This window comes from Paroedura picta, chromosome 2, assembly GCF_049243985.1.
Source record: "Paroedura picta isolate Pp20150507F chromosome 2, Ppicta_v3.0, whole genome shotgun sequence".
NCBI lineage: Eukaryota > Metazoa > Chordata > Lepidosauria > Squamata > Gekkonidae > Paroedura > Paroedura picta.
In genome coordinates this window covers 78,085,354-78,093,815 of record NC_135370.1, presented here as the reverse complement: position 1 = coordinate 78,093,815, position 8,462 = coordinate 78,085,354, and positions in this window count along the sequence as shown.

Below are 8,462 nucleotides of genomic sequence, written 5' to 3'. Positions count from 1 at the left end.
ACCATTCCCTTCCCAGGAGTTTGTTTTCTCTCGCTCTCCGTCCGGTGAGGAGATTTCGGGAGGCTGCCCCCTCCCTTCCCCGATCTCGCGACCTGGAGCGGAGAGACCGCGAGAGGAAGTACTCTTCTCTGGGGAATCACAGGAAACCATGTGTATTCGGCGTGTTCTTCGAAGCAGTCTACTTCAGGGGTAGTCAACCTGTGGTCCTCCAGATGGACTACAATTCCCATGAGCCCCTGCCAGCGTTTGACTACCCCTGGCCTACTTTGCAACTATAAGCTAGCTACTTAGAGACTATTAAGGGGCTTTCAACAGGAAGGACCTTAGGTTGATTTACACTTTGCTCCAAGTAGGTACCCTGAGAAGCTTTTATCTTAGTCATTTAATGAGGCAGCTTTATTTTTTTAAGTCATCTGATTGCAGTTTTCAACGCCAGGCAAACAATTTAGAACTTCCATGGCCTACAATGGTCCCATCTGCGATCGCCAGGCACTGGAGCACTCTGCAGTCATAGTACTGAAGCAACTTTGGAGTCGTCTTGCAAAACAGTTACCTCTTGCAATTATAATCATCCAGTAAAACAGTTACTTTCTGGAAACAACATAAAAAGTGATGCAGATTTATAAAATGTGTACTCTGCTCTAAATTGGTAGTGGGTTTGAACCTTCAGTGTTTAAATCAAGGTTGGGCTGGGCATGGCAGCAGTGCAAAAGGGCAGCACCTGACTCTCCATCCATCATGAATAAAACTTTGTTGCTCTTAAAGGTGCCTTTAGACTCAAAATTTGTTCTGCTTCAGACCTACACAGCTACCCTGAGAATCAATGTTCTAAAACAAATCCAAAAATCCCTTCCTCTGGAGGAGTTACCTCACTAAAGATACCAAAGTTTGTTCTTCAGATGTACCTGCCTGGCCAGCCAGAAGAACTGAGTTCTGTGGGTTTGATAAAGCTTTGGTTTTAATCTTAGCCTTCAACAACAACTCATTTTTACAAGTACAGAACAGAGTAGAACATAATGTCTTATACAGCTCTGATTCTCCTAAAGCTCATAATGGTGAATTATAGAGTACAGGGTGTAGCTAACAAAACTCCAGAATGAGTTCAAGACTTAGAAAGATGAATGTTTGTCTGAAAAGTTGAGTAGTGTTATAATTCTATAGGGACACATATGTTGCTCTGAAGGTATGCCCAGTAACATGTCTGACACAACATTGGTTGTGAGATCAAGGGCAGAAGGAAGGAGAGCTGCACTGGCACATCAGATTTTACTTAGTCTGTTTCGCTACCCTAACTTTGTATTCTACATCTGATCTGTGTTCAGAGGCCCAGGCATGGGACTGTCACTGAGGTTGTAAGCCTGTGATTGGGTTCCACCACATGACTGGGTGCTATCCCATACAAAATGTTCTCTCCCATACAGAATGTTCTCTCCTAGATGTTTTCTATGTTCTCCTTGGAATACTGGTTTTCCATGTCTAGAAGTTGTGGAATTTTTGGTGGGGTGGTGGTGTTTACACATGGATGGAAGAACACATCTAAACTAATCTGCTTCTACCACTGAAAGACCAAATGGATAGATGGGCAATTTGGGTGGCCTGCAAGAATACATTCCCTGGAAGGAGCAGACCACTCCAATGGCATAAACTTATCCTTCCATATGTGTGCAGAGCCCCTCTCCTCCACCCCATTTCCAGACACTTCTGCTGTTTTCACTTTTCTGCTTTGCCACTTGGCTTAAAAAAAATATTTTTGAAAACTTGAAAAACATGTCTATTAACAATTTATTAACCTTCGCCCCCTAGACAGCTCAAAGTATCTTCACAATACTGTAGGCTTTTATGTATTTACTTTTAGATTTTTATGACTCTGGGTGTCTTGCAACCTATCAGTAGCAATATAACAACATTAAAACATTTAAATATTACAGTTTACATTAAAACCAGGGGGCTTTGTTGTTGTTAGATGCGAAGTCGTGTCTGACCCATCGGGCCCCATGAACAATGATCCTCCAGGCCTTCCTGTCCTCTACCATTCCCTGGAGTCCATTTAAGTTTGCACCGACTGCTTCAGTGACTCCATCTGGCCACCTCATTCTCTGTTGTCCCCTTCTTTTGCCCTCCATCACTCCCAGCATTAGGCTCTTCTCCAGGGAGTCCTTCCTTCTCATGAGGTGGCCAAAGTATTTGAGTTTCATCTTCAGGATCTGGCCTTCTAAGGAGCAATCTGGGCTGATCTCCTCTAGGACTGACCGGTTTGTTCGCCTTGCTGTCCAAGGGACTCGCAAGAGTCTTCTCCATCACCAGAGTTCAAAAGCCTCAATTCGTTGATGCTTGGCTTTCCTTATGGTCCAACTTTCACAGCCGTACATTGAAACTGGGAATGCCATAGCCTTGACTACACGCACTTTTGTTGGCAGGGTTATTTAGGATGCTGTCTAGATTTGCCATAGCTTTCCTCCCCAGGAGCAAGCGTCTTTTAATTTCTTTGCTGCAGTCCCCATCTGCAGTGATCTTGGAACCCAGGAAAATAAAATCTGTCACTAGCTCCATTTCTTCCCCATCTATTTGCCAGGAATTGAGAGGGCCGGATGCCATGATCTTCGTTTTCTTGATGTTGAGTTTCAAGCCAACTTTTGCACTCTCCTCCTTCACCCGCATCAACAGGCTCTTTAGTTCCTCTTCACTTTCTGCCATTAGAGTGGTATCATCTGCATATCTGAGATTGTTGATATTTCTTCCTGCAATCTTGATCCCAATTTGTGACTTCTCTAACCCCGCCTTTCTCATGATGTGCTCCGCATACAAGTTAAATAAGCAAGGCGACAGTATACAGCCTTGCCGAACTCCTTTCTCAATTTTGAACCAATCAGTGATTCCATGCTCGGTTCTCACTGTTACTTCTTGACCTCCATATAGGTTTCTCAAGAGACAAATAAGATGCTCTGGTATTCCCATCTCTTTAAGAACGTGCCACAATTTGTTGTGCTCCACACAATCAAAGGCTTTAGCATAGTCAATGAAGCAGCAGTAGATGTTCTTCTGGAACTCCCTGGCTTTCTCCATAATCCAGCGTATGTTGGCAATTTGATATCTAGATCCTCTGCCTCTTCGAAATCCTGCCTGTACTTCTGGAAGTTCTCGGTCCACATATTGCTGGAGCCTAGCTTGTAGGATTTTGAGCATAACTTTGCCAGCATGAGAAATGAGTGCAATGGTGCGGTGGTTTGAACATTCTTTGGCATTGCCCTTCTTTGGGATTGGAATGCAAACTGACCTTTTCCAATCCTGTGGCCATTGTTGAGTTTTCCAAATTTGCTGGCATATTGAGTGTAGCACCAGGGGGCTTACAGCCTTCTTTTCAGTGGGAGGAAGGGGAAGTAAAGGGCTGTGACGTTTTTGGCTAAGTGATGTGCAGATGTGGTAGTCTTTAATGTGTGTCTGCCCATGGCTGAAGAATTTCCTTCCCTTTCAGCATCATTCTTAGCCAGAGTGGAACCGCAAGAAATCACAAGTTCAAAGGTACATTGTTAAGAAGCTCTGCATCACAGCATGGATTGCAAAGTAACTGATAGTTCAGTCCTATACAGAAGCATTCTAGTCACAGTGTTGTTGTTGTTGTTATGTGCGAAGTCGTGTCCGACCCATCGCGACCCCATGGACAATGATCCTCCAGGCCTTCCTGTCCTCTACCATTCCCTGGAGTCCATTTAAGTTTGCACCGACTGCTTCAGTGACTCCATCCAGCCACCTCATTCTCTGTCGTCCCCTTCTTCTTTTGCCCTCGATCGCTCCCAGCATTAGGCTCTTCTCCAGGGAGTCCTTCCTTCTCATGAGGTGGCCAAAGTATTTGAGTTTCATCTTCAGGATCTGGCCTTCTAAAGAGCAGTCAGGGCTGATCTCCTCTAGGACTGACCGGTTTGTTCGCCTTGCAGTCCAAGGGACTCGCAAGAGTCTTCTCCAGCACCAGAGTTCAAAAGCCTCAATTCTTTGACGCTCGGCCTTCCTTATGGTCCAACTTTCGCAGCCATACATTGCAACTGGGAAGACCATAGCCTTGACTAAACGCACTTTTGTTGGCAGGGTGATGTCTCTGCTTTTTAGGATGCTGTCTAGATTTGCCATAGCTTTCCTCCCCAGGAGCAAGCGTCTTTTAATTTCTTTGCTGCAGTCCCCATCTGCAGTGATCTTGGAGCCCAGGAAAATGAAATCTGTCACTATCTCCATTTCTTCCCCTTCTATTTGCCAGGAATTGAGAGGGCCGGATGCCATGATCTTTGTTTTCTTGATGTTGAGTTTCAAGCCAACTTTTGCACTCTCCTCCTTCACCCGCATCAACAGGCTCTTTAGTTCCTCTTCACTTTCTGCCATTAGAGTGGTATCATCTGCATATCTGAGGTTGTTGATATTTCTCCCTGCAATCTTGATCCCAATTTGTGACTCCTCTAATCCCGCATTTCTCATGATGTGCTCTGCATACAAGTTAAATAGGCAAGGCGACAGTATACAGCCTTGCCGAACTCCTTTCTCAATTTTGAACCAGTCAGTGATTCCATGTTCAGTTCTCACTGTTGCTTCTTGACCTGCATATAAATTTCTCAAGAGACAAATAAGATGCTCTGGTATTCCCATCTCTTTAAGAACTTGCCACAATTTGTTGTGTTCCACACAATCAAAGGCTTTAGCATAATCAATGAAGCAGAAGTAGACGTTCTTCTGGTACTCCCTAGCTTTCTCCATGATCCAGCGTATGTTGGCAATTTGATCTCTAGTTCCTCTGCCTCTTCGAAATCCTGCCTGTACTTCTGGAAGTTCTCGGTCCACATATTGCTGGAGCCTAGCTTGTAGGATTTTGAGCATAACTTTGCTAGCATGAGAAATTAGTGCAATAGTGCGGTAGTTTGAACATTCTTTGGCATTGCCCTTCTTTGGGATTGGAATGTAAACTGACCTTTTCCAATCCTGTGGCCATTGTTGAGTTTTCCAAATTTGCTGGCATATTGAGTGTAGCACTTTTACTGCATCGTCCTTTAGGATTTTGAATAGTTCAACTGGAATGCTGTCACCACCACTAGCTTTATTGTTGCTCAGACTTCCTAAGGCCCATTTGATTTCACATTCCAGGATGTCTAGTCACAGTAAAGAGCTTAATCTGGAGTAATTGCAGAGGGTTGCAATTAACATAACCAAATTTGACCAAAAGATAAACTCAAGCGGATCTGGAGGGTACTGCATTAGAAAAACATCTGAACTATTTCAAATGAAGGTAAACACTTTCAGTAAAGGTGGAACTAACCAAGACAGCTATCACCAGGCTCCCAGTACCTTTTAAAGGTAAGTTTTGTGTGTGCAAAGTCTGGGTGGGAAGGGAAGAAGCAGCTTAATCCTTTTTAGTCTCCTAAATTAATTAATTTAAAATGACAACTCTGCCATTCTGTCTGTAAATGTATCTGAAGAAGTGTGTGTGCACATGAAAGCCCAAACCTTGAATAAAACATTGGTTTTAAAGGTGCTACTGGACTCAGTAACCCAGGTAAGGTTACAGGCCTGAAGAAAAATGTGTGGAACCTTTCAACAGAAGTTGAATGTGTGGAAATGGGCTGTTGAAGGTTTATATGACATGGAAGTAAATTATTATTTAATTTATATACTGTCCTCCCATACAGTTCATATGGTATACAACAAACAATTTACATCAAAATAGTTAAAACCCTTAAAACAATATATAATCAAAAGTTAAAATCTTGACATCTCTGTGGCAACAGCAATTTTCAGTACATCTGTCAGAGGACATTCTCCAGGAGGGGTATATGGGGAAGGCACACTTGATGTTACAGGATCACTGGTCTAACCAAATGCTTGATGGAAGAGCACCATCTTGCAGATCCTGTGGAACTCAGATAGTTCCAACAGGGCCCTGATCTCCTCCAGGAGCTCATTCTGCCAAGTAGGGAACAGGACTGAAAAGGCCCTGGCCCTGGTCGAGGCCAGATGTACTTTCTTAGGGCCAGGGACTACTAGCCTGTTGGATTTCACAGAGCATAGTGCTCTTTCGGGGGCCATAACATCACTTGGCAACTAACATCTCATTAAGTCTCTACTGAAAGGACAGGACATACTTCTCCAGGTAAGTCTACACCTTGGAATTTGTTATACCAACTTTATCACCAACTAGCTCCCACGACAAAGGATTCTTCTGTGGCAGTTAATGATGACCCAGCAGATTGATCAAGCATGGCAGTTAATCATGCATAGATCCATTCAACATTATGTGTAGTACCAGCTAAATAAAGTAGAGCAGTTAAATTACTCCCCACCCTGCCTACTTTTTTAGTCCTCAGTCAGCTTTGGTCTTTGTTATAATAACAGGAGGCTGGTGATGGCGCTGTTGCAAAGCACAATGCAACAGCTTGAGGGCAAGATAGCAAATTCACAGGCATCTGGACACTTTCCTATTAGGTCAAATGGAAGGTGGATGTTCAGAGAGCATTCCTCTCATCATCAGAGACCGAGAACAAAGAAGCAGCAGGGGGCAGCCATCCCCTTTGCGTCATGTTTGTGAGCTTCCAGAGGCACCTGGTTGGATGCTGATGAAAAACAAGAAAGCAGGTTGAGACAGACCTTTTAGTCTTGTCCAGCAAGGCAGTTCCTGTAATTCTTAGGGAGGATTTGGCTCAGCAGTGTTCTGTGCGTGGTCATTTTTTCCACATGGAGCTCTTGCTCTCTGCTCCCACCTCCCACCCCAACATGCACACCAATAGTTGCAGTTTTTATTTGAGTTTCCACATGGTAGTGTTATACATTCACCCATTTTCTGGATTTTCTGTGTCTCATCTGCTGCTCTTCCTCAAACCTGATCTTGTCTGATCTTCTGATCTATAGACAGGAGGTTTGGGGGGAATGTGGTGAAGATTTCTGGTTCCATTCCCCCTGGTGCCTGCCATTCGACACTCTGCTCCTGGTGTTTTTGTTGTGGTTTTTAAAGAACCCATTGTAAGTCAGAGCACAATTGTGATAGTCTGACAACTGATTTTTAAAATGGCAAAAAGCCTGTTGCAGGAGGAAAGGAGCAAGCTGATGATGAGGGAAATGCAAGAAGATAATCTCAGTGCAGAAGGCTCCATTGACCCTGGGAAGGCCTTCACGCTCTCAGTGGCAATGAGACCAAAATGGAGACTTGCTTGCCTCTGATTCTTGTGTTCAGCAGCAGTCATACCTGCGATTTGCTGGGCTGGTTTCCACTCCATTATGTGTGTTATTTCTCCAAGCTAGCCCTTTTGCTCGAGTATTCAATACATCCATTTCCAAAACATTTAGATTTTGCCACCAATGAATATGTACATTTCTCAGCTCACTGATGACAAATATGATCTAGGCAGAAGTTCCTTCTAACAAAAGGCACTTTGATCCATAGAATGGGACTTAATTGTATCACTCCTCTTTAGGGTTGCCCGCTCTGAGTTGGAAAATCCCTGGAGATTTTGGGGGTACAGCTTGGGGAGGGCAGGTTTTGGGGAGGGGAGAGAACCCATCAGGATATAATGCCATTGAGTCCACCTTCCAAAGCAGCCAGTTTCTCTTTTAACAAATGGCAAATAGTCTTGTGGGTATTGGGGCTGTGTCTGGATCCGCTGAGAGCAACACAGTTCCTGAGGAGTTGGGGGTTGCTGGGATTGGAATGATGGTCTCAGGCATTGCCGCTGGCTCCACTGGTTCCAAGGTGTCCATGCTCAGGACAGGCAGTTGCAGCTCCAGAACATAAAGTGCAGCTGACAGCTCATTCTGTTGGGATGTGAAGAGAGTGAAACAGGCTCCTGGCAGTCTTCAGTCCACCACTCAACACCCAGCTGAGAACGCAGGAGAGGATGGTGTCCTTTGCTGAAAAGGAATCCCTGTCCGATATGTGGCTGAGGCAGAGACTGATGAGCTGAATTCCATGGGCAGGAGCTGGATCTGTGTGGACAGATGGCAAAGGCAGACTATTAAAGGCCTCAACCATTACCCATGCCTCAACCAGGTCGGTGCAGCAGCCGGTAGTCATATCCATTCAGGAAGAAGGGCCATTGCAGCATCCATGGAGACAAGGTTGGAGGCATCTGCTGGTCAGGCACAAAGAGTCCCTGCAGCGGCTTGTTATATCTGAGGATCATGAACTTATGGCCAAAGACATAATCATGGAACTTTTTGATCCCAGCAATGATGGCGAAAGCCTCCTTGTCAATCTGGGGGTAGTTCCGCTCCACTGATGACAGGGTCTGGGAGCAAAGTGCGATGGGAGCCTCCTGGCTGTCAGGCAACTGGTGGCTGAGGACAACTCTGAGTCCATGTGGGGAAGTGTTGCAGACCAAAATGACCATTCTTGACTTGTCAAAGTGGGGATGGCAGCTGTAACTTGATAGCAAAAGCTACCAACAATCATGCCCAGGGACCCGCTCCCCAAAGGACCCCAGAGGTGTGAAGGAGCA